This window comes from Lissotriton vulgaris, chromosome 9, assembly GCF_964263255.1.
Source record: "Lissotriton vulgaris chromosome 9, aLisVul1.2, whole genome shotgun sequence".
NCBI lineage: Eukaryota > Metazoa > Chordata > Amphibia > Caudata > Salamandridae > Lissotriton > Lissotriton vulgaris.
The window spans coordinates 590,086,697-590,114,312 of NC_141697.1; the positions used below are offsets into that span (position 1 = coordinate 590,086,697).

The 27,616-nt window shown below is 44.2% G+C and overlaps 1 protein-coding gene across 10 annotated transcripts in view; it reads left to right on the forward strand.

Annotated features, from left to right (window-relative positions):
- Window positions 1-468: 468 nt before the first annotated feature.
- Window positions 469-27,616, forward strand: part of ZBTB3 (zinc finger and BTB domain containing 3) — a 56,349-nt gene continuing 29,201 nt past the window's right edge. Inside the window, exons 1-3 of one of the 10 annotated variants that reach the window (XM_086938174.1) lie at window positions 469-590; window positions 4,614-4,769; window positions 15,425-15,514. The gene's annotated coding sequence lies outside the window, so the exon portion shown is untranslated. Of the gene's footprint in view, window positions 954-1,166; window positions 1,297-4,613; window positions 4,770-15,424; window positions 15,515-27,616 lie in introns of those variants that run through there. The other 9 variants (XM_086938176.1, XM_086938175.1, XM_086938178.1 and 6 more) reach the window with 9 other exon arrangements.

Sequence of the window (27,616 nt, forward strand, 5' to 3'; positions counted from 1 at the left end):
GTAACAGGAGCCAATTGAAAGATGGGGGGTGGGGGGATGGGCGGAGCTTCGATCCAATACCTGAATACAGCATGTCTCAAAGAGACAGGCAAGCAATGCCTATGTGAGACCTAAAAAAAGTGGAGAAAGGCCACCTAGAAAAAATAAAGTGGAGAAAGTCGAACATAAACTTCGTCTTGTGTCCTTAAAAGAATTGAAACGCTCTCCATAGCTGGGAAATGATACATGTATTTGGATTGGTTTTATTCTTTCCTGTGTAATCAACGAGTAGGGCTTCGGAACTTCCTTGCACGCTCGATAGAGTATTTCGCTTTTAATAAAGGAATCGATTGTCCATGAACAACAACCGTGCAGGCTAACAAGCAATAACATAAGCGGATACTAATTTTATTTGGGGTGAAAACGTATTGAGATCTCGGATTGGTTGCAGGAGCCTTTGTCGTAATGCACAGACACTGCGAGTGGCCTTATCGTGCCCGTCGATTGGCCGAACAAGCCTTTGCCATTTCTTGATTGGGTCAGTTCCTCTCTCGCCCGCACACGTCCTTGGCACATCATTTCGCTGCTGTACATCCAGTACATGACGTCATGTAAGTGGTGAAACGCTGTCAGAATATTTGGAGATGGTCTCTGACCATCCAATTGTGTCGGTGGGTACTTTAGGGATTCATGCCTCCTGACTACTGCACTGAGCAGCTTTTGTTGCGCGCCCAAAGCCACTCGGACTGTGAAATGGTCACGAGCTCGTCATCTCTTGCACCCCCCCTCCCTCCCTCCCTCCCTCCTGCCGTTCCTGGGCACCACGGCTCCATGCCCGGGACTAGGCCCCACCCTTGAAAGCTACCGATATCCGCCCCTTTCGTGCGCTGTGTTTAGTAGGACCTCCTTGGCTCCAGCCTCCAACGGCCCCTCGCTCCTGCTGCATCTCCGCCTCTGTCGCTGCTTTGTGTGCGGTGAGTGCTACTCACTTCTCTCACCTGCTTAAAAGGATGCGCGTGGGTGGGGCTGAGCTCCTGCTGAGCATTGCACCGCAACCACTCTTGTGTGGGGCCGGACCACCCTGCTTTCTGCACGGGGCGGGGCTGACCATTGCTCTGAGAGGCTGCGTCCGGTTGCTTCTAAACAAACTCTCCTCTGAGGGGATGATGCCACCTTTGCATGTGACTTGTCTGTGTCTAGGCTCCGAGTCCCTAGTCGCCACAGCTGAGGCTTGAGGATGTGTTGTTAATGATTCAAGTCTGCGTAGATGTAAACTAACAGTACCTTGAGCTGAGAAAATCTACGATGTGTATATATGTATGTAGATATAACTCTAATCACTAGTATATGGAGTAGACCGTTGTACTCTCTACCATTCCTATGTGACTCTTAGAGTATATCCATTTGTATCTCTTTCTTGAGTGACTATACTATTTCCATTTGTATCTCTTCCTTGAGTGACTTTACTATTTGTACATTTGCAATTTTTCTTTCTGTTTGTATCTCTTCCTTATGTGAATTTACATCTTGTACATTTGCAATTTTTCTGCTTGTATCTTTTATGTAACGCATGTAATCCTAAATCCTTATGTTTTGCAACTGGTTCTTATGTAAGCGCTCTGACAACCTTCGGGTAAAGTTCGCGCTATATAAAATCGCATTAAATAAATAAAAAAAAAAGTACCCTATAATTAGTGCCACGGCAATGATGTGGTAGGGGAAGACCAATTTATGCGACAAGAAAAGGCAAATAAAACGATTTTTGTTGCACATTAACTAGCTCGTCTAACGTGCCAAATCATTAACGTTAATTTAACCCCTATGCCGAGCAGTGAGCAATAGAAGTTAACCTCTGCAAGGGTCTTCCTTGTGGCAAAAGGCATGTTAGTGTTTTTTTTGGTAACTTGTGCTCTTTTGAGTTAGAAACATTTGTGTGTTAAAAATAAATCTACAATTCTTGGACCAGATGATGGATTCTGTGGCAAATCCAGAAGTATGCAATAGTTATGTGGCCAGTTATTTCAACTGGCCCGGCCTACAACTAAGGTGTCAGATAACTCTGTTTACCGATGACACTGTGTTCGATTCCGGGCTTTTCTTAATAAAAATGGTGCACTGAGGGATTATAGTCTTGATTCATAACAGCAGAACTAACGGAACTACAACAGCTGAAAACAATGGTTTTTGAAAAGGAATGGTAACTAATGATAAATGAACATGTGATGAGGAGATATATTTATTTGGAGAATAATACTAGCGATGCAGCTCTGGCTGAAGACAGGTATAACCGGCAATGGCTTGCTCATAGCTTGGCACTAGAAAGAGCTGTACTCTGAAGGGTGACCTCATTCACCACAATGCAGTCACTACCAAAGCCCAGGACAACAACATGGATTTCCTGTGGCCGTGTAGTCACGTGGTAGCCTTATTTATAACAGTCTATTTATTTGATTATTTACTTCCATTTTTTTCTGTATGGCTAAGGTAGTCTAAAAGGACATGAGAGTGCTTCACATAGTAATGGGAAGCTTACCATAGGTATTTTTTTAGTGTCCCTGTCCCTGAACAAAGGAAATAAGTGTATGTGCAAGGCATTTTATCGGCGCGCATGCAGAATACCACGAGGACAATATATATGCACCAGCTACAGATCTGGATTTGGTCCACATAGTTAGCTACTCGAAAGGTGGGTTTCAGTGGTGCTGTAAGTAGTATGTGGTTATAGTGAGTGCCTGTGGTTTATGTGAAGAGAGAGTATAAGAACCAATAAGAATATGGACAGCAGTTCTTGAATTAAGTGATTAAAAAAAATTGTCGGTGGATGTGAAAGACGTATCAGTTATGGTATGGAGGCATGCCATTCTAACTCATCAGAGCTAACTCCGAAAAGGCGTTGGTTCGGGTGGAGATTTTGTAACAACAAATTGTTTTTAAATGGAATTTAGCATCTGCGTCTACCTGAGAGCAATATTTTTATTTTTATGATAATGAAAGATGTTTAGTTCTAGAGCTTGTGATTTTATCAAGTACTACTGGGATATGGCCAAATTATCAGGGAAACAGTGATACAGTTTGGAGTTCCAATTAATTACAAGACTTGATATTACCAGTACTTGTGTGACTTGTTTTAAAATGTCTTTGCTGGTGAACACCTTGTTTTATTTATTTAGTTTTAGCTGGTCTTAATAATTATTTTATTTCTGCAGATGGTAAAGTTAGTTGTCTAATGCAAAAGTTCCACTCGGAGCAAAGGCGCAGAAGGTGTTCTTTTTCTGTATTGCTTTTTTGGAGCTGATTTACAGGAATTCCAGTAGTCTGAGTCTGATCATCTAGCTTTGTATTCTCGAAAGTCATTCTCTTTAGATGTTCATCATGATACTTTTGTTAGTACTTTAATAAATATACATATTGGTGATAAGAAGAACCCAGTGAGTCTTAGTTCTCAAAGAGGTTCAAGATCTAAGTCACACAAGGTTGGGGATAACGCTGATCACCGTGGGACCTCTCAAGGCGTTTTAAAAGGGTGCAGGTGGAATAATTTATTTTTACCATCTGACAGTAATTAGGTAGATTTAATTGAAATATTGAAGAACTAACCAGCCTATCCAGACCGAAGAGTGAGGCAAAAGACATTATAGTCATTTAAGAGTTTATTCTCACGGATGGCTTAATATAGGTGTTTTTGCCCAAAGTTCTCCAAGATTTTCACTACAAACACTAGAGCAGCAATGGGATGATGCTTCTTTGTTGCAGTTAGGATTCGCCTTAGGGTGCTTGAGAATGGAGCCGATTATTCAAATTTTTAGGGTGGTGTGAATAGTGCCTTTGACAAGGGAGAAGTTTATAATGTTCTTCCATCTGATGGGTAGGGTGGTGATTCCTGATTTAACTAGAGAGAATTGGTCAAATTTATAACTTGGTGGCTTAGTTGAAGTGATGATATATTCTAGGCAATTATTTGAGCGTGGGGGTAAAGGATGTCAATTTTGTTTAGTTTTTTTAAAAAAATAGCTTTTCATTAGAAGCTATCATACAGCTGACTTAAAAAAAAGAAAAAAACATATTAATGATATTCTAGTTTACATGTCATATTCCACACTATTTCAGCAGTACATTGCAGGCATAGTATACAATGAACGTTTGAAAATCATAAACTAACAAAGCAGTTTGAACTAATACCATGCTAACAGTCACAGAGTCACCCATTTGATGCAAGGACCCTAGTTTGTTGGCACTCCAGTCGACACACGTTGATTATGCATGTGTATGGATCGACTCAAAGATGCTTTGCCTCCGCGAGTATTTCAACTCCGACCCAGAACCCAATAGGCAATGATCAGACCAAGTATTAACATTGGCCCCTAATATGAGCAGAGCATAAAACCACTTGATCAAAGGGGCCTAGTATCAACGTGTAACTCATGCTAGTCAAGTACATCTTCAGCCAACTGCTCATCCTTCTGTACTTTTTTCATACAGATTTCCGTGGCTATGGGCCACTCCGCTTTATCTGTAAGCTGCTATCAAAGGATGGTGGCCTGCTGCTCGGCCATCTAATGGCCATCATTGTGTGGTCCAGAACTAATCCCAGTAAACTTAATATCCTACTGAGCTTCTTTCTTTTGTTTCTCCAGGAATCGGGGCCAGCAAGGATTGTTTCATTTGGAGGGATATATTCCTCACAGTAGCTGTGGTCAACTCATGGCCGCCAGTACCCACGTATCCCAGTGCACTTCCATGTAATGTGGAGAAGATAAGCCTCGCTTGTAAAACCTTGAGAGCATCTGGAGGTACGGTCTGGATACATTTTGTGCAGTTTGAGTGGAGTAAAATATGTTATATTAGCATAATTATACAAGTGTAGTCGATAACTTTTTGTTGATATTTATGTTAGATCGGTAGGGCTTATTTGTGATAACTGCAATTTCTTTTCAGATTTTATATGCTTTATCATTTAAGAATTTTGCTTCGTCATTACAGCAAGTGTCTTGTAGGTAAGCAATTGTTCTGAGCGGATTAGAGGTCCGAGTTTAAAATTTTTTGAATATGATTTGGGCTTTGCTGCTTTTATTTAGTTAGTTTTAGCGCTCATAATTTTATTGCTGTGTTTTCTAAAGTTAGAGTAGGTTGCGCCTTCATTTGCTTTTTTAGAAATGTCTGGTTTCTGCTGTCAGTGATTAAGTTTGGTGAGGGCCATCTATCGTTAACCCTTTTTTCCTTATTTTTTTTTGTATTTTGCTGCAGGATTGTCCACAATTGTTGAGATGGAAGAATTCTATTGTTTATGTTCGGGATTAGGCATTCCCCAGTTTAGTGTTTTGGGATACAGAGCATTGCTACTTTTTCCAGAGAAATATTTTTTTAGCTTCTCCCCCAGTCAAATTTTCAGTAAAGTTGTGGTTTTTGGGGATCTTTTGGATGGCAGTGGTGAAGAGAATAAAGAAGTAATGCAACAATCAGGTTTGATAGGTTATTCTAGTGGCCCATTAACAATGAAACCCAGCGTGTTTTTTCGAGTGAGTATGTTTGTTTTGAAGGCAGAACTGAGTTGCTTCGAAATAAGAAATATGTTGTTGCTTCACTGAAGAATGTATTAGTGTGTTTCCAAGCAGTCGGTGGTGGTCAAATCATTTAATTGTAGTAGTGTGCGATTAGTCGTTCTTCAGTGATGGTGTTATTATCTAGGATGGGTATCTTAAATTATAAGCATACAAAAGATTGGGTGTGCAGAGGTACCTGTAGTGCCATCTAATGATAACTTTGTAGATTACTGCCATTACATTTCTGTGCTTACTTTCTCTAGCCTATCCTTTTGCAGTATTTTATATACTTATGGAATCATGAGGTCCATGAATGGGTGAGCTGAGTGTTCAAGCCATATCTTTTTAGAAATGAGATGTGAGGCTTATGTTCAGTGATCGTTTTTGCATTCAATCGAGTATTATTTACTGCAGACAAGGCTTTCAGAAGAGTGTGCTTTACTTTAGTTACAGGGCTTATTTGTAGTCACTCTGTTTTATGAGAGATTACTTAGATAAATTCCTCTCTGAATATTACTGGTATTTCTCCTGTTTTTTGGATTCTATATGACTGATCCTGGTAAAAGGGTGTTTTTTGGGGAGGTGGCACACGAAGGATCTGTAGTTAATAGAAAGGTTTAGTTAGGCGTTTTCGTGCAGTTTGCTCTTCAACTGCTTGTACATCCTAAGGAGTTTTGTTGCTGTAATAAGTATTATGATGGAATGAGTTTGTCTGCTGGAGGTTCAGTAGCATCCCTGTACGCCTTAGTTGGGTCACAAGGATTTTTGTATTCGTTTTTTGTCATGGAAGTTTAAGGGGGCTTGTAGATGATCTTGTATGGGATTGCATAATTCTTTATATAAACACATTTTCTTAGGGTTTTACGGCTCATACAATAAAGCTTCAGAGCATCTTATATGGGAGCACATTCGATGGTATAAGTGGGTGTAGTGGGTTGGTTGAGTTTTTAGGTGAAATAGGGTGGGGCAATCCATGTCTTTTCCCCTTTTAGAGTTATTGTCAAGCAAGAGTTCAGAAGTTGTTGTGCTGGGAGTAAATTATGCATTTGTATTTTGCATGTAGTTAAACGCATGTTATTGTTTTGCAGATATAATCTCGACAGTTCTTCAGAAGGTTTAGTATTCAAATTCGTTATTTTTATAATTTGGGGTGTCGCAAGTAGAATTAAATATTGTGGTCGTGGTGAGTTGGATAGCAGTAGTCTTATTGTTCAGTAAATCTTTTAGTGTCTTGAAGATTATTGATAATGGGTACAGCTATCAGATGATTGCACCAATATTAAATACATTGATGTAGACGGTTTGGATCACCATAACCTGAAAGTAAGATGTTGTGACCATGGCATGCCTACGTTGGGATTTTTGCTTCAAAGAAGAAACCCTTTTTAAAAGTTTAGTATTTTTTATGCTAATGTGTGTCTGTAATTTGAGCTTTAACATTAGCAATGGGGGAATGGTGTTTTATAGTCTCAGAAGTGTTTTTCTGAAATCCTTTTGAGGTAGTGTCCTTCAGAAGTATGAACACCTGTGTCTTTAATGTGCTGTATACCTGAGCCAACTTCCATCCTCCAACACCCCTTGCAATAGCGCCACCAAGCTCTCTGACGTGTACACAGACCTCCTGCTGAATTCATATTCAAAGCTGCCAGCCCAATATGCATCATTTGGATGCCTTAAGTACCCAACCCATCCAGCTTCTGGCTCTCTCACCTGATTAGTCAAATATCTTATTTTAATCAGCCTGTCCCATAACACTGCAACCTATCCAAGTGCAATAGTCATGCCACTTCTGGAAATAACCCCTGCTCTCCCCCTTCCACTGCTAAATGCTGTCCTCTCACCTACTCCTTTTTTTCCTCAGAAATTCTAGGGACTCTTTATGAGATCGTGCTAATGTAGCACCTCGCCCACCTTTTCTCAAGATAACTGTTACGAATTGGTGGAGTTCTTTTGCAATACACTTGATACTATCTATCACACGTTTGATAATCTAGCCATCCTTACTAATATAACTATTGCAACTATTGACTCTCAAAATAATTTGAGTGATTTTCAGCCTCTGGAGACAACCACGTTTTTAGTCTTATTAAAAGTTATTAAGTCAGGTTCTCACTCAGATCTCTTGACCCTGGAAAGGTTAAACTTAATGACTGATACTGTCTCTCCTATCCTTATTGATATATTGAGCATGTCTTGATCCTATGGCACGGTCACAAGGGTGTGGAAACATGCCTTAAAATTACAGATACTTAAAAATAACTAATCTAGAGGCTTCTAATTGGGCCAACTATCGCCCCATCTCTTTGCTTCCTCTTAATGCCAAGATTCTTTAAAAACAATTCAGTGTCCAGCTGTTTCGATATTTGGAATCTCGTGATGTATTGCACTCTTCCCAATTTGGATATCGTCTGGAACACAGCACTGAATCCACGTTGCTAGGAGTTACAGGATATCTTAGACCGGAGCTGGACAGAGGAGAAACTGCTGCCCGCATTCTTTTGGATTTAATTGCTGCATTTGACACCAGGTACTTTTCAAGTGACCAGTGGATTCTGGCATCCAAGGCACTGCTCTCTCGTTTCAATCGTTCTTGAAAGACCATTCATTTCAGGTTATTTCCAAACCCTGTGAATCTTTTGTGCATAGGTTCCCTCACTGAGTCCTTCAAGGTTCATTGAGTCCGACGTTGATATATATAATTCCATCCGCTGCATGGCAAATATAGTGAGAAATCATGGCCTGTCTCTTTACTGCTGTGCAAATGACACTCAAATTGTCATATCCTTCTCCTTGCCAGACAACAGCACCTCATCCAACATGGCCCACTGTCTCAAGAATATGGCTAATTGGATGTGGCTTAACTGTGTGAAACATAAACTGAAGTGCGATTATTGGATAACTATCCCTAGTTGTGGGGCCCTCATTGTTGGCCAGAGGATCTAAGTACTTGCCTGACCCCGATGGCAGGCAATTAAGGATATGGGTTTCTGGTTGAACAATAAACTCACTATGGATCAATAAATCGCCAAGGGAACTGCATGCTTGTTTTGGCCTGCTAAGATGCCTAAGAAAGATACTCTGGCTTTCACCTTCTGAGACCCCAAAGATGATTGTTCAGGCCCATAAAATTTCTAGATTGGACTACTGCAATATGCTATATCTATGCATTACTAACTCTCAGATAAAGCAGCTGCAAAAACTGTTCAGAATGCTGCTGCTCGCTACCGGCCAGTCTCTCAACATCTCTGCCATAATATATTGGCTTCCAGTAGCAAAACATGTAAAGTGTAAATCATTACGTTATGTCTTTAAAGCTTTGTACCAGGCTGTGCCTGCATATGTTAGTTTCCTGATCCATCTTTACATCCCAAGTGGGAGCTTCGTTCAAGCGACTCCAATCTGCCACAATTTCGAAAGTTAGAGATTGGCACCAATGCTTAATTTGAGCTGGTGGACTTCATTGTCAACACTGGCCCTTATGATAGGCTGCCACATGCTGGCTCTGTTTGTCTGATTTAAAAATCAGCAGAATAACAGTTGTTTATTTCAATATACATTAAAAATGACTAATAACTGCAGTCCAAGGTATTCTTAAAGCCTTGGGGGGCTGGAATAGTCTGAAATGTAACACTTGTAGGAGCGTACTGATTAGTATTTGTTTTTGGTATTGCACTGGCAGCTCCAGCAGGGGCAATGTGTGGTTCAAGCAGCAATGGCCTCCTGACATGGGCCCTTGCATGTATTTTTATTTTTTATACAAATTTAGCAAATCTGGCAAGACAGAAAAAGCAGTCCTTCTTGTTTCTGAGGTATAAGTTGTTGACTCCTTGCCTCTCACTTTTCACCTCTGTAACGCCTACGTAACATTTAAGAAGATGCTTAAGACTTGGTTCTTCTAGTTGAGTCATCCGGCTCCATTCTCACTCCATTAGCGCAGGGAAACCCCATTGCGGTAACCATGTGCTGCATAAATTTGAACTGAATAGTCATGCCACTCCTGAAAAATACCCCTGCCCATGTCCCCTGCTAGTTTCTCTCCTCTCTCCATGCTCCTTTTTTTCTTTGAAAATCTAGAGACTCGCTACTTATTCAAAACCTGCTTTTTCTCTTGTAAGCAGGATATTGTGCTCTGTACTATACAGAAACTTCTCATTAGTACAATTTAATCACTTCCTCACATTGCCATCGCCTCTGCTCAATTCTGTAACTTCTTGATCTCTCAGCCACACTTGATATTATTGATTATTGTACCCTTATGCTACACTTCCTAACTCTGAAATCACATATTTGGCATTAGATTGACACACATCCTATCTGATTATTCCTTCCTGGTATCTTGGTATTCCTTGCTTTTCCCTTACATCGTTTTAGGTCTCGCCTGAGCCAGCGCATGTTTTGCTCTGGTGAGACATTTAGTGAGTGGGCTTTAAAAAGCCGACCACAGCTTTTTGTGTGGCCTAGAGAGTGCGGTTACACACACAGTTACAAGCAGAGGCGCCATCTGGCTTTCCTCTCTCGTCATGGCTCATTATTTTTATTAGCTAGCACTCCATGTTTTCCTAAGCCGTCTGAAACCAAAACATGAAGTACAGTGGACTGTACCACAATATCCAGAAAAGCAAGGGATGTTTCTTTTTTCAAGTGAAGATAGCTTTAACTCTGTAACAGAGGCTGCTACTTCCGTTCTCCCCAAAAATCCCGACAGACAATTGTGGTTTAGTACACATCCTGTGGCTTAACATGTTTTTCCAGAGTTACAAAGCAACTCTCCTGTTTGCTGACATGCATTGTACTCCATTCATTTGATCACAAACCACCCCTTTTCCCATGAGTTGGACCCGTCCTATCGCTTCTCTCCAGGACAGGACAGCCCACCCCCCCTGGGTCGGGCCACAAGAGGATCTTCCTCGTGGTAGTGCAAAGGCATTGTGAATCTCCTTTGTGGCACCCATCGCTGCTTGCATTATTTTGGCCTTTCTGTACCCCCATTGGCCTTTGATTCCCAGTAAATTGCTCATATCAATGTTTAGAATTGGCTGGTCTCCAAGATACATTCAGAGTTTGAGCAGTTTATTAAAGCATTCGTCCCTCCCATCTCCTTCCATGTCGGTGCGTGTCCGTTCTTTATTTCCTGCTCATGTTTGCCTTGTGTTTCAGTGTGTGCCCTACCCCAGATATTTTTAGAATGTTCCATAGCATTGCATATTTTAAAAAAGCGCTATGCTTAAATTATGTCCAAAAACACATTTGCCAATAATTGGAATTTGTGTTGCAGGGTGCTGTGTCTTGATTACAGAATCTGGCTTTGTTGACAGTTGTTTTTGCAGTTTTATTAAGCGCAAACTTGACCAAAGTAATAGGAGTGCTTTACTTGAACACAGGTTGCATTACAAGGTCCCATTCTTTCTTTTTTGTTTGTAAAGCACAGGGAGTTTAAGTGCTTTGCCCTTATTTACGGGCAATTGAGCCGATGCAGAGACTTTTTTTTGGCACTTTGAGAGCACGCCAAGATATTAAGCCGGTTCCCGTGTTCCACAGTCAGCAGTTCAAGATGTGATGCTACATTCTCACTTCCAAACAATTGGCATTTTTTGCATCCAAACGCGTACACCCAACGGGAATGTAGTAAGGATTGCCGTAGTGATAACAAACTGTAATGTAACAAACGTCCTCAATCTGCGTCCAATGCAATTTCACTCAGTGTTTTACATTAATGTTTATTAGCACTACGGGAATCTTTGCTAAAGTTCCGTTGGGTGAACAGAAAGCGCATCCGAGTTCACTAAAGACTGCCATAGTTCAAATTAACTTTAATATAAAAAGCTTCCCAAAAATACATTGAATGCACTTTTTGTTCACCTAACGGGAGTTTAGCAAGTATACTGGAGTTGCTGTGTAATTTTGTCTTGCGCTTCAATAGGACCCCGTCATATTAAAAGAAAAACAATTTGTGTAACTCACATTGTGTGCACATTTGTAACCTTTAAAAAGCTTACACCCAATGGCAACCTTCATTTTTTTTTACTAAATTTGGATTTGGAATTACTTTTGTTAAATAAGTCGATGTGTAAAGGCGTTATAGCTTTCCTTAGTTCGTTTTGTTCAGCAATACTGTAAAACGTGTTGCATTTAGGCAGTTAGAGTAGTGCTTACCTGTAAACCCAACATTTGTGGTCAATTTCTGGAAGTCTTTGATGGTATCAGCAGAGGGCTTTCCATTACAAAGGGGTTATATTGGTCAATGAGATTTATATTATGGTTCGCACCATTGGTCCCTTCCCCCATAAGCACAGAAAAAGCAATAAAAGTACTACAGATGGTGTTTATCAGTTTGCCATTGTGGAAGACAGGGTCGGGATTTCGCACACACACTCTCTTTAGCACCACAGACTTTTAGATTGTTACTAAGCAGCAATGTGCACGCCAAAACTTGAACCCGGTTACCCATTTCGAAAGATGGCAGCTCTGGATGTTATGCTACATCTTCTTTCTCAAACAATCTGCATTTCTTGCATCCAAATGCAGCTGTTTTAAAAACTTTAAAATGTCGAACAAATGACTAATTCAATCCCAGCCAGCCCTACCAGCCCTTTAAAAACCATACGGTATTTAAATTTTTTATATCTGCACCTGCTCGTCTCTACTTTTGGTTTTTATTTTTATTGGCACGTGGAGAGCAAGATTCCCAAGATTCAAACCCAGTTCCCTTGTTCCACAGTTGGCAGCTTTGGATGTTATGCTACATTCTCTCTCCCAAACAATCACCATTGTTTACATCCAAAGGCGTACACCCACAGGTAATTCAGTAAGCATTGCCGAAGTGATAACAAACTGTAATGTAACACTCATCCTCAATGCGCGTCCAATGCAATTTCACTCAGTGTTTTACATTAAAGTTTTTTAGCACTATGGGAATGTTAGCTAAAGTTCCGTTGGCTGAACAGAAAGCACGTTTGATGGGAGTTCACTAAAGACTGCCATAGTTCTAATTCACTTTAATTTTAAAAGCTTCCTAAAAATGTGTTGAATTCGCTTTCTGCTCATCTAACGGGAGTTTAGCAAGTATACTGGAGTTGCTGTGTAATTTTGTCATATGCTTCAATAGGACTCCGTCATATTAAAAGAAAAAAAGTTTTGAAACTCACATTGGGTGATCATTTGTAACCTTTACCAAGCATTGGCAGAGCCAATAGGTCTCGCCTTTGGGACCTTTTAAGTGTTTAGCCAAGCAACAGTTGATGTTGTTGCACCAAGGATATTGTGCTGCACAATTAAATACTTATAAGGTCCCAAAAGCTAGACCTAATGGCTATGCCAATGCTTGTTCAGTAGGTGTGTTATAAGGTTTAATGCTGGGTCCTACCCTATTCTCTCTTTAAGCCTAATCCTAGGGCCAAATCATAACTTGTAAAGGGTTCTTCTTTTTTCTTTTTCCTCATTTATCCCTACCTGCAAACTTGTCTTTCTAAATGTCTCACAGTTATTTGTCAATGGATTACTATCCTATCACTTTATGGAAAACTCAACGAAAACAGAAATACTCTACTTTTTGCCCACTTTTACACCTTCTGCCTTCCCCGTCCCTATCCACCTTTTCAAGATATTCCACAGGCCACGTTCTTAGCCAGAAACCCTGTAGTACACTACTTCTCTGATCATAGAAAAATTGATAACCAACATTCCAATTACTATAAGTTCACGTTCCTCACAACAAGATCAGATATACTCATTTGTCTCTAGCAAACTTGATTATTGTAGTTGTCTTCTTGGAGTCTCCCCAGTACTGGCTCCAGCACAAGTCAAACCCATGAGAAGCCTGTGGAACCAGCACTCCCTGCATTCACGGGCTGTCAGTATTCCCAACAAGCTGTCAAGACTAAGATCGCAGCTTCCTCGGTGACGAAGCCCATGCTGGCCTCAAACACCATCGGGCACCATGACACTGCTGGGACTGAACGTCCTCTCGTAGACACCACCACCACTTTGGTGCTTAAACACTGTGAGCCATGTAGAGACTGCTGACTTTGAAGGTGTCACTTTTGAGGGCTAATCCATTGACTTCGAGGACCACCAGTTCCGAAAGCCCTGTTGGTTTGGCGCATCCAATCCTCTAGAGGCTCCAAGTGGTGCTCAGTGCCCAGAAGAAGAGACTGTACATAAATTCTCAGATGGGAAAGATCACCCCAGGGCTACTTCACAAGGTGCTTGATACACTACCACCCAAGAGGAAATCGATATTTTGCTGAAAATGTAGCTTCAGGACCAACTCCAGAGTATAAAAAGAGGCACAAGGGCACTAGCACCATCCACTTCTCCCTTCCACTCCTCCTCCTCCTCCATCTCCTCTGCCTCTTCTTCCTCCTCCACTGCCTCTTTTCCCTCCCCTGGCACCCCCAGACACTCTACCAAAGGCATACTGAGCCCTGGGTTTACCACAATCCTTGGTAGGATCACATTGTCACCTACCAGGACAATGACAGCCATAAGACATAGCTGTCGAGCCAGGTAAGGGGGATACCCCTGGGATGATAAATCTGCAGATCCTCTTGGGTACCCTGACCCAGGTATGTATCATTCCCCAACAGATGATACAACCAAATTCCACAAGATAATACAAGCGTTCCATTACCATAAAGTGGACCCCTGTGTCGTTCAGGAGGAGGACTTCTTCTTACTCGAAGCCCTTTCTAAGTGTTCTGTATCCCTTTTTTACCCATGTTAAAGAGTATGCTAAAATAAACTACAGAGCCCTTTAAGGACCATGTGAAAGCCATGGTAGTACGAAAGTACAAGGCCTCCTTTTCTGACCCAGCATACTTCAGGGTACAGACTGAACTGGACTCCTTAGTTGTCCACTCTTACATGTAAGAGCGCAAACTCTCAGGGAATGGGAAATGCACCAAGCGACAGTGAAAGTAATAAGCTAGATGCAGCAGGCAATATGCTAGCCACAAGTACAGCTTACCACTGGCACAGTACAAATTCTCTTTGCCTACTGGCAAAGTATGATAGAGCCCACTGGGACACATACTGGAGTTACTTCAACACCTGCTGCCTGAATACAGACAAAGGGGAGAGGAATTGGTCTCAGAGGTCAAAACTGTCTCAAATGCAACTATATGTTGCGTCCTAGATTCAGCAGACACTGCAGCACAAGGGTTGACTACAAGTATCCTCGTTGCCTACACGCATGGCTTTGTATGTCGGGGTTCAACCCGGATGTGCAACAACACCTACTTGATGTCCCATTTGATGGAGAACATTTCTTCAGTCCACAAGCTGACCAAGTGTTAGAGAAACTTAAAAAGGACTCTGATACAGCAAAGGCCATAGGGGCTCTTCAAACCAGTAATCTAATGGGGTCCTTTCACAGGCAGCAATATAGTGCAGGGGCTCTAAGACCACATTCCCAGATGTGAGCTATTACCAAAGGCAACAACATCCCTATCAGCTTTACATCTTTAGAGGTTACACATGAAGGGGGTATAGAGGTAACCACAACAAAGGAAGAGCCAAAGGAGCCTCTACCACTACAAAATATTTGCTCCAAGCCACATAACACCAGTTGGGGGGGGGGTGGGGGGGGGTCGCAAGATCACATCTGACATATTCTTTCTAACCATAGTTCACCAATGTTAGTGTCTAGAGTTTAACTCAAACCTCCCCAACATACCACATTGCATCTCACACCACAAACAGCTAGAGGAAAGCCCATCACAAGCCCACCTCCAAAAAACGACCAGCAAACCTATCACCTCACAACACCAAGGGTAGTAGGTTTACTCCCTTTATCATGTCAAAAAGTATGGGGCCCTCAGACCTACTCTCAGTCCTCTTAAGCGATACATAGTGTCAGAAAACCTCCTCTTGGTAACCTTTCAGAACTGTTAATTTCTCTGCTGCAGCAAGGAGACTTCATGGCAGCAGTGGACCTAAAGGACTCATATTTCCACATCCCTATCAACCCAGCCTTCCAATGCTACCTGTGCTTTGTGGTAAGTGGTCACTATTATCAATTCAAGGTTTTACTATTCAGTGTAACCACCGCTCCAAGGGTCTTTACCAAATGTTTAGCAGTATTCGAAGCACATTTTAGACAAGGCGGCATTTACGCTTTCCCCTATTTAGACCAATGGCTGATCAGGATCTCAAGCAAGTGACTATGCCTCCCTGCCTATACACAAACCATTTTATCTCTGTTACATACCTTGGGCTTTACCATCAACATCACCGACTCACATTTCGTCCCTCTGCAGATTTAACCCTTTCTAGGGTCAACTCTCAGTTCGGTGAATGGCCAGGCCTACCCCAGCCTCCTAAGGGTCATGGCTTTCCAACAGCTTTTCCCTCTTTTTCAACTAAATCGTCATCTACCGGTCAGAACAGTGATGCGATTTCTCAGCATAATGGCTTCATTTATCTTAGTAGTACCCTATGACAGGCTGCACATTTGTCTGCTTTAGCAGTGCCTTGCACCACAGTGGTCCCAACCAGAGGGTCAAATGGCAGATTTAGTGTTGGTAGAGGCCAGTGTTCGTCACTCTTTGCAGTGGTGGGATAACAAAAAATTGTTGCAGGCTAGCCTTTCAAAGGCCCTTTACAGTAGGTCACCATCATCACGGACACACCACAAGCAGGATGGTGGGCACATCTCAATCTCTTTGCAGTACAACGATTATGGATCCTTAACAGTAGGGTTACCACATCAGATATATGGGACTCCTAGCAATCCAACTGGGCTTCAAGGCCTTCCTTCCTCTGAGGCAAGGCAATACTATTCCCAACGGACACGACAGAGATATACTCCTTACAGAAGCATGATGGCACCCACTCTTTCTGACTTTCCGTTCTAGCTCAGTCTAGATTTGGGCCCTTCGTCACTACATCGATTTGAAAGCGAAGTACCTTCCATGGGTGGATAATGACCTAGCATCTTGCACCAAAGAAGACCATGAGAGGGAACTAAATCCCTATGTACTTAAACGCTTCTTCAAATGCTGGGGCACTCTGCAGACAGACCTGTCGCCACCCCAGAGAAAGCAGAATGCCCAAACTACTTCTCCAAAAAGAGTGCATGGAAATCCTCAAGAAAGCACACAGACCAACTACTCGACTTTGCTATGCAACAAAATGGAACATGTTGTCCCCTACTGTATCCCAAAGTATATAGACTCATTGAAACCCGTGGTTCAGGACGTCATATGCTACCCCCTTCACCTACAACATTCAGTGTTAGAATGCACTTCCATTAGACTTCATTTAGCGATACCCGCTTACATGCAGAACAGACCACACCCTTCCTTGTTCATTATGCCAGTCATAAAGGCTTTCATGGAGGTCCTCAAAAGAGCCATTCCCCCAAGAGTGCCACCAGTCCTTTAATTAACCGGACAAAGTCCTCACCAGACTCGTGGGGTCTACCTTTTGAGCCACTGTATTCTCGCCCCTGTAATTCCTCTCATGGACGGTTGCATTTCTAGTGGCTATAACCTCACTTAGGCACATTCGTGAGCTGCAAGCATACACATTAAAAGAACCCTACATTCAGGTCCGCAAAGATAGAGTAGTATTATGGACCAATCCAAAGTTTCTTCACAAGATGGTTTCTCCTTTCAACCAGACCATAGAACTCCCTGCTCTCTTTCCGCAACCCCAGTCTGTGGCTGAGAGAGCCCTACACACCTTAGATGTCAAAAGGGCTCTCATGTTCTGCATTGATAGGACCAAGTCCTTTTGTAAGTTGTACCAGCTGTTTGTAGGTTTTAAAAATGGTCAGTCTATGTCAAAGGCAGGTATTGTTAGATGGATAGTCAGGTGTATTCAAACCTGCTACCTTAAAGCCAAGAGTTCTCCCTCTACCGCTTAAGGCACACTCCACAAGACAAAAGGCAGCTTCCATGTCTTGCTTAAGAAATATACAAATAGCTCTTTTTGTAAAGCAGTTACTCTGTGAACCCTACACACATTTACCAAACAGTACTGTTTGGATGTTCTTGCTAGACATTAAGCTCAAATTGGCCAAACAGTCCAGAGGATGTGATTTGAGGCATATACTCCATCCATACGATAGCCACCACTTAAATGGTGGACTGCTTTACGGTGCATGAAGAGCATGTATATCTACAGCAACATATGCTACAAACTGACAATTTTACTTACCCTGTAAGCATCTGTTTGTAGGGTGTGGTGCTGTAGATTCACATGCAACCACCTTCCTCCCTGGATGTGGGCAGCCTTGGCTGCAGATCTTTCTTTCTTTTTTTCTGTTCTATGCGTATTTAGCAGTGCACATGTACCCCTCCTTCTATCACTCCATACTACTGTCACTCGCTGGACTAAAAACAATCTAAAATGGAGTTGGTGCCCATATGCAGTGCACACATAAGGAGGAGTCACGTATACCTTGTACCTTGGGAGAATTATTCAAAGAAAAAACAGTTGCAAACGTCAGAGACCAACACTGTAAATGTAAATGTATAGGCATTTATATAGCGCACTACTTACCCGGAGGGTCCCAAGGCGCTTCGATCGCTGCGAAACCCTTCCTGGCTTCCCTGAGAGATGGTCCCTTAATGGGTATCTCCAGGGTGAGACTAGGCATCCCCGGCGGTCTGGTGGGACCGTTAGTGAAGATGAGGCAAGCTAATGCCCAGAGTTGCCGAGTGTGATCGCTGATCAGAGTGGGCACCGAGGCGAGAGAATTATCGAGTCCGCTGACCCTGGTCCAGAAACCTGCCGCGCCGGGAATCGAACCCTGGTCCCGGGCCGTCCTCTGCTCTCGGGTCTGCCGCCTCTAACCAGTGAGCCACACTACTTCACTACACTAGATAACATGAGTATGCAGAGCATGTGAATCTACAGCACTCTACGCTACAAACAGGTTTTTACATGGTAAGTAACATTTTCCTTTAGCATACATTTTTTGAGTAAAACAACAGTGTGCATTTTTGCTATTCCAGGCACAGGGAGTAGCCCTGAAAATCAGTGTGTACATGTTGGTCAGTGTTCGCACTGGTTTTGCAGGCACATATTTGCTTCCTCGGCAGGTGGAGAGGTATGCTAATGTCACTTATTTACTCTGCCTGAACTTGGCAACTGGGAAAGTAGTTATCTTATGGTATGCTAGCTACTGTACAAAACTTAAATTGCTGTCAGTGATCGGCTGATTAACTACAACTGGGAGCGTTCTGCAAGGAAATGCCCCTGAGAGAAAATACCTCTGGCGAGGACACTGAACAAAGTAACCACTAACAGAGTTGTCTTAAGTCTAGGGTCTTGTGTCTAGGCAGGATGTCTTGTCCAGTCAGCAGAGCACTGTCAGATGGCGCTGCTGTGTTCTTGACAAACACCTGTCCTAAGAGACTAACTGCACTGTCTATCTACGGCTCAAGAAACCACAGTATGTTCGCCAACTGCCTTGACTACAAGCCACAGTCCCCATACTCTCTGCACTCCGTCGCTAGTGCAGCCGCTGCCTCTCAAGCACAGCAGAAGGCTGTCAGGAGCAGGCTAGGAAGGGTGGCAGCAGGTGCATTAGTAACTAGGTTCAGGTTTGAGATTGGAACAAAAGCCCTGACTGCTTTATTTCCTGTTTTCCACGGCTAAGCATTTCAACTCGCTGCCTCTCTAAGATTGCAGTTGATCCAGCGCCCCTATAGAAATTCTGTCTCATCAACACTACTCAACACCACATACTCGCCATTAATCATAAACACTCACAAGGCCCATAAGAAACCAAGACAGATTTTAGGCGACTGAATCATGTGACCTAATTAATCAGAATCTATTCACAAACTATATACACTTTATATACAACTGCAGTTAATCAACATCATAATCATAGAAATATAACGGAACATTTAATTAAGTCACTTAGGTTGATGGACCAACTGATGGTAACTAGACTAAAATAATCAAGACCAGCTTGTCATTTTTAAATCTAATTTATTTTTCAAAGAAAGAGCATTTAATTAAGTAACTTTTATTAGCAAATAGCAGATTAGCAGCTTTTATTAAATAAGGCACATTGAACTGTCATTTCAAAATATCACAGAAACATGAATTATAATCAAAACGTTTTTCATTCCCTAAATCTATTTCCCTAACTGACTCACTTCACCTAGGAGGGGAAAATGTAAAGTCCATAAACCCTATTATCCTTACGTGAATAAGAATATCATCAGCATGTCACGTCTCTTGGGAATCGGAAAGTGAGGAGCACTCTCTTGTCATGGGGCCAGATATTGTACCTTTCTAATTTACTAATCTCAGCAAAATGTATTTAATTTTCAGTCATTCAGTGTTTTGATTGGCTGACAGCCGTCAGTCCACATGAAGTCATAACCAAAACCGTGCCTTTCTAAAACGTCTTTGTCCATTGTCCACAAGCGACATTAGCTTCCGAGGATTTTGCAACATCGTATTAAATAACAGTTTGTTGCTTCCTTAGCTTGGCTGATCTGCGTCTTCCTGTCCTTGGAGGTTTAAACAACGCAGAGCACATCTTGCACAGTTCCATTTATTTTATATTATTCCGAAGAATGTCCTTGTGGCAAAACTTTCCACTCAGTTTGCTGTGCTCGGCTCATCATGACAGGATTTCAAACACCCATTAAAAGCTAGACCTCAGGCCTTTTTCTTGATGGCTAATATTCAAAGAAACACAAAACATTAATTAATTCGAGTAATGATAATCATTCTGTTACCCACCCTCCATTACTAATGTTAACCCATTAGTTTATGTTATCTAGCTTTAAGCACATTTATGCAGCTTTTTAATCTACGATCTTCTTTTAGGCCAGCAGGATTCTTCATAAGCCTTTGCCACACAAAAAGACAGAACATAGACAAAAGCACATTTAAAATAAGCACATGCCATTAGTTGGGAGGGGACGGGGTATTTGTCGGATGCCCTGCTAATGTTTGGGGCATGTCGGATGAGCTGTTTGCTAGACGAAGGTATCTACGAATCAGTGGATGGGAGACCTGGGATTGTTCGGACTTAACAGTTTTGTTTTGTTTCTTAGCATGTGCACTACTACTTATTAGACCGCCTACCTGCTTTGGGGTGTGGTGGTACATTGGAGGTACTACAGTGGGGGGGACTATTGGCCGCAGTGAGTGGTTGGGAAGGCTGACACACGACGTGCATGCTGACGGAAGCGTGGATTGTCCTTTCACATTGTTTTTTCATTTATACCGTAGACTCTCGGAATGGGAGACCCTTGTCTGAATATACTCACATGGAACGTGAGGGGGTTGGGAGATCATAGAAAGAGGAGACCATTCTGGGCTATCTGGACCGCCACAACATACACATTGCCTTTTTACAGGAAACGCACTTTGCACCTAACAGACCTCATGCATTTGGTAGCAGGTGGGCTTCATGCGCTGCGTTCTCATCATATTCCTCTTATGCACGGGGCACAGTGATACTGGTAAAAAGGTCTACGCCTTTTTATATGGCTGGCTCGAAAACGGATGCACAAGGGAGATACTGTTTGGTATGGGGCAGATTGGGGCGCATAACAGTGACACTTGCCTGCTGCTATGGGCCTAACGTGGATGACCCACAGTACTTTGAAACTCTGTGGGCTGCAATAGTAGAGACGGGGTCGCAACACATAATATGGGGAGGAGATTTTAATGTGGCCATTAACCCGTCTCTGGACCGATCACACCAGGCTCCGCATCACTACACGAAAGGGCGGGAGGTCCTGCGTGCCATTGTAGAAGAAAATCACCTCGTAGACGCATGGCGCGCACACTGCGGGCCGAAGGGGGAGGGCACACACTTCACTGCACAGGCAAAATCTTGGGCTAGGCTTGACTATTTTTTTCTGACCGTTCACCTCTATGCCTCACTGACATGTGCGCGGCACCTCCCCAGGACATATTCTGATCATGCCCCGGTTCATATTGCCCTGAGAGGGACGAAATTGGGCCCTCCTGTTACAGCATGGCGTATGCAGCCTGCGATGCTTTTGGACGAGGAGTTTCGGGAAGAGCTCCGGGAGGAATGTTTAGATTTTTTTAAGCGAAATAAGTACTCTGTGAGGGATGTTGAGACCATATGGGATGCATTTAAAGTTACACTGAGAGGATTCTGTATTGCGAAAGGCTCAGGAGTCCTTAAGGCTATACTGAATCGACTGAAGGCTCTAGAGGCTCGGCTGGGGCGGGCGGAGGAGGCCCTCCGTATACACCCGGATGGAGACACACTTGCTGAGATACGGGATTTGATAACTGAATACTCAGATGAGGCTGCGCGCGAGGCGAAGTTCAGACACAAGTATTGGGTGGCACGAAGGTATGGGGAGGGTGAGAGGCCTGGGAAGGCGTTAGCTACTACAGTTAGGCTTATGTGGACGCCCACCGTCATACTGGAATTGGAAACGGCTGAGTGGCTGCTGCTCAGAGATTCCACGCAGATACTGAATGAATTTGTCCACCATTATAGCACATTGTACACCTCCGTTGGGGCGGAGAGGCTGTCCTTAGACGACTACCTAACTGATGTGACGCTGGGGTGGTTAAGTGATTCTCAGAGAGCCTTCTTGAGCGCCCCGTTTGAGCTGGATGAAGTCCGAGAGGCCATCATGAGCATGCAGTCCGGTAAAGCTACGGGGCTCGATGGCATCCCTATTGAATTTTATAAAACATACATAGACTTCATGGCCCCGGAACTGCGGGAAGTGTATGAAGATGCCTTGGAAGTGGGTCACCTCCCCGCATCCATGAGAACTGCGCTGATTATCTCCCTGCTTAAGCCCGGGAAACCTGCTTTGCACTGCGACTCTTATAGGCCCCTCTCGTTGCTGACATGTGATGTGAAGATCCTTGCCAAACTCATCGCCACGCGCATAAGTCTTCTGTTGCCAAATCTTATCCTTCCAGACCAAGCTGGCTTTGTCCCGGGCAGAGCGACGTCCCACAACCTTCGCACCTTCTTCTCAGTGTATGACTCGGTCCATGAGGATTTGCCCATGGCAGCCATATTCCTAGACGCCACTAAAGCGTTTGATTCGCTGGAGTGGGAGTATGTATTTGGAGTGCTGGGACGCATGGGTTTTCCAGCGATTTTCGTTTCATGGATAAGGCTGTTGTATACGCGCCCTATGGCCAGGGTCCTTATTAATGGGCAGCTTTCCCCAGAATTCACTATCTCTAGGGGGACTAGGCAGGGGTGCCCCCTGTCCCCCCTCCTCTTTGCCATAGCCACAGAACCTCTCGCTGCTAAGCTGCGACAACACCATAAGGATAGTGCATTGCGATTCTTTCAGAGACAGATCCTCATCTCCATGTACGCAGATGACATCACGCTCTATGTTCGACACCCAGGCGATAATTTACACCCATTGCTTAGGGAATTTATTAGGTTCGGGGCCCACGCAGGAGTACAGATCAACTGGTCTAAGTCTTGTATCTTCCCCCTCACAGCTTCCACTCTTGCATTCCCACTGGACTATCCACTTAAATGGTGTGAAGGGGACTTTAAGTACCTAGGTATTCACATTGAGATGGATAGGGAGGCGCTCATGAGGGCTAATTATGGTACGGCACTGAACAAGATCAGTGATCATGTTTCCCGGTGGATAACACTCCCCCTTTCTATGGCGGGGAGGGCCTCCCTTGTTAAGATGATTGTGCTCCCTAAATTGCTTTATCTGTTTCTTAACATACCCTTTTACCCTGGTGCATATTTCTTTAAGCGGCTTCGCCCAGAATTGCTTAAATTGGTGTGGGGGGGGGGAGACACCCAGGCTCCGATGGGAGGTGCTGACCAGGCCTTATGCTCAGGGCGGGTTTGGAGTGCCTGATTTTGAACTATATTTCCGGGCAGCCCAGGCACATTTCGCCTATTTCTGGGTGAGACAGCCTAGGCACATGCCACAGCTGGCGGCTGAACATTGGCTAGCACACCCCACGCCTATAGAGGGAGCGCTGTACACCATAGTGGAGGGAAGGGATAAGACCCCCAACACGCTGTCTAGCACGGTCGTGGCTTGGTTGCGCATTAGTGAGATGCTGGGCCTGCAGTTGCTTTACGCCCACCTCCTTCCCCTGGCATATCACCCACGACTGCCGCTACTGCAGGAAACTGGCTTTCAGAAATTGCTGACGAAAATGTATGTGCGCACGTGGGGGGATTTATATAGCAATGGCACCTTTCGCACCAAAGATCACCTTTATGAGGGAATACAGCCGACACCTCTAGAGATCTTTTACTACATGCGCTTGAGACATGGATTACAGGCGATTACGCCAGATTTCCCGCACGAGCCCCCTGTACTACTCCCCTTGCAGCACATACTACAATTTGAGAACCCCTGCAAACTTATGTCTACACTATATAGGTCGATCCGTGCAAATGTAGAGTACACTGAGCTCCCTGCAAGGGCGAAATGGGATCGGGAACTGCCTGTGCCCCTTACTGATAAACAGTGGACGTTTTGCTTGCAGCAGACGGAACGCATCTCCTCCAGCAGCAGGTACAGGATCATTCACTACAAATTTGTGCATAGGTTGTATTACACGCCGGCACGCTTACACAAATTCGGGCTGCGGGATAATGACACCTGTGACAGATGTGGGACTCCTGGGGCTGATTTTCTGCACCTTGCTTGGGGCTGTACCCGAGTACTTCGATACTGGGACCAGGTGTTTCGGGCACTTTCCACAATGATAAACACAACGGTAACACCCTCCCCTGTAATGGCTCTGTTAGGGTACGTCGAACCTCTACAGGCGGCCCACCGCAAGTATGTGGCGATGGCTCTGTTGTTGGCCAAGCGCAGGGTGGCCTGTCGATGGGGAAGGGGAAGGGCACCCAAGTTTAAGGAGTGGATGGGTGACCTGGTGTATTGCCAGGAACAACTACACACATATGCGGAACTGCTGCCTCCCTCCTCCAGGCCCACAGATATCTGGGCCCCGCTACAATGCTATTTGATAACAGAGTCTTCACTTGTTGACGATGTATGAGATAAAATTGCTGTGTTGGTGTGTTGTTGGGGCGGCCCTGGGGGAAAGTAGGGATGTTCCGGAGTCTTAAGTGAACCTGTGACCCGATATAGCAATTTATTCCTTCTGTGTTGTTAGTCCATGCCCCGCTGCCCTGGCTGTCCCCGTCTTACTGTGAATTGTGACTGTCCGCCGGCCGCTCGGCTGCCACATGGATCCACCCCTACTGTGAATAATGTGTTGCACATGCTTAGGGTTTGTTCTGTTCTGTTAGTTCATCAACAAAATGACAAAAGTGAGACGAATTGATGTGCTTTTAATATCTGTGTACTGTTAATGAATTGATGCGCCGTTCTACAGCACTGCATGTGGGGACTCTTGATTGACTTCTCTTCTTTCATTGATGATTTGCACTATAGCAGCCGGCCTCTGGGTTGTGGCAGTATGCTTTGTACACTTAACGGTACTTAATAAACGTGTTGCACCAAAAAAAAAACAAAAAAAAAAAAAAAGCACATGCCATTAGTTAAACAGCCGCATTTAATAGTGACAAAAACACTAGACAAGGTTAGTATATTATTTTTTTTTTAAAAAAATTTTTGGAAGACCTTTATTGATAAGAGGCTATACATACAGTCCAATACGCAGCCCGAAGGCTCACAAGTGTAGCACATATCAATAAGACGACGCTCCAAGGATCTATTACAGAGGTATTGCGGTCTAATTTTCAAATTAAAGTCTGTAGGATAAACGATTTCAGGATGTCCTAAAACAACACGTTGGTCCCGGCCACAGAGAATTAGGAGAAAGCCGCTTACAATGCACTTAAAAACACACCAGAACCACATCTCGCCACGATATAGAAAAACCGTCTAACCCAGAAGAAGAGAAAGGAAAAGAAAAAAAGAAAAAGAATAGAAGGCCCATAGAACTAAAGAAAATAAACAAAAAACCCTCCCACCCCCCACCCTGCACCCCTGCAGCTGGCTACGGCCTACCCCCCCCTAGCAGTGTGCCTGTCGCCCCACAAAAGGAGTCCCGAAATATAGAGAACAAGAAAAGGTCCTAATCCTAAACTACTATAAAGAAGAAAATGTGGGGAGGAGCCCACCACCCGTCCCCCGGCTGCACCCTCCCACGAGTCCAATATCAACAAAAGGTAGGTAGTCCGGTGACATAAAGCATAACTTAGCAAAACAGTGTAAAGCACAAAGTCGGCACACCGCGCCATCAAGGACATAAGCACGCCGTCAATCTGCCACGGTCAGCCACGATGAATCAGCCAGTCTGTGGGAAGAAGCATTCATCCCTGTCCCGTTTTCACCTTACCACCACTGCTGACCGATGTAATCCAGGAGGACGTGTTCGGCAGTACAAAAGAGTCATTATGGTGCAAAATCCCAACTGCGTCAGGTACAAGCAATTCCAGCGATCCCAAGCAGGGCACAATGTACACCATCCTCCTTTCGTGTAGCGTATCCGGGACAGGGAAAAAGGTCTCAATGTCTAGCTCCTTCTGGAGCTGACTTCGGGGAGCAGCGAGCATGACGCGGGGAGAACACTCCCGTCGCGATGGACATCCGCGAAGTACACATCGTCCCGGGAAATCACCATTTGCAGCGGGAATCATCGCTGGGCTCGGGATCCCAAAGCCGTCCCTGTCGCATGAGGCAGCCATCTTGTCGCAGGCAGACGCGGAGCAAGGAGAAACACTGCGACCCTGTGAGTCAGCCATTTCCAAGCGACCCGATGTACACATTATGTCATCCATCTTGCTGACCAGGGTGCGAGCAGATTGCATCATATCGTGGTGCAGGGAAAGAACAGCAGACAGTAAAGCGCCATAGCCCTGAGCATCGCCACGTACCCTTCCAGATATGTCCTCCCGCTCACCACGTCCGCAACCACATTGAGTCCCCATCTCCTCAAGCTGCATCTCGTAGTGCCCGTAGTGCCCAAATTATCGTAGGGGCACTCTGATGTGAGTCAGGCTGCGCACCACAAGGCATCAGGGTCCTTTGTAGCAGGGAACGGCTGGCACAGAAACATTGTCCCCTCAGAACATCGCCCCGTTAGGTAGCTAGAACTCGGCAAAGTCGGGAGCCCCCCGCCGTTAGCAGGAAAGTGCATTACCAGACATTCGGCAGCCAACAGTCTGGGCGTCAGAGATCGTACGAGGGCAGCAGTCTAATTGCCAGGTTCGCTGGCTCTGTGTCAGCAGCACAGCGGGGCGCAGGTTGCGGGTCCGGCCGTCTCTCGGCAAAGTTCCGACCGGCACCCCTCCGTTATTAAAGTCCGATGATGGTCGCCTGGCGGCCGGTCACGACGTCAACTCGAGGTCCCGGACTCAGGATTGCCGTGGGCCGCAAACTGCGCTCGAGCGTTTCGCCCGCTTGGAAGGAAGCACAAACCCCAGGTTTTCGCGGTAGGGCGTCAGGATACATCCGCTGTCGCAGCGTGCCGCCTCGGTGCAGGATCTCCGGCAGGATAGTCTCGTGGGAGGAGATGGTCCTCGGAGCCGAGGGACTACACGTCCGTCCTGAGCGCCATCTTGGCTCCTCCCCCTAGTATATTATTTTTAAACGTACTTGCAGATGCAACAAAGAGCACACAATATTAATCTCATATTTCATGTTTTGCAAATTATTCTAGGCTTGTTAATATAAATCATGCACAAACTCATTAGTACAATTAACCTCTTCGATGCTCATGACAAGGTCAGCTCGTCATGGGTGTTACCTGCGCTGTGCTTATGACGAGCTGGCCTTGTCATGAAACTATAGTATTTCGAGCTTTTTAGCGCGGGGGGGGGGGGGAAAGCCTTAGCACCCAAGGTTTTAATGATTATGGAAGTTTAACTTCACAAGTCAAAATACAATTAGTTTCTAAAACTCGCTCCATCAACTCCCTCATCTGGTGATTTCAAAATCACCAAACAACACCCAAAATTTATCAAATTTTAACCATTTTGGAGACATCATGCTTTGAACACTCTGTGTTAGTTTTTCTACACTCCTGACTCAGCAGTTTGTCTACAACTCTCATATTGTGCATTCCGAAACTCTAACATTTCTATCTCCTTCTCCCGTTCCTTTCTGAGTTTGTAAATCCTTCTTTTTTCCCTCCCATGCTTC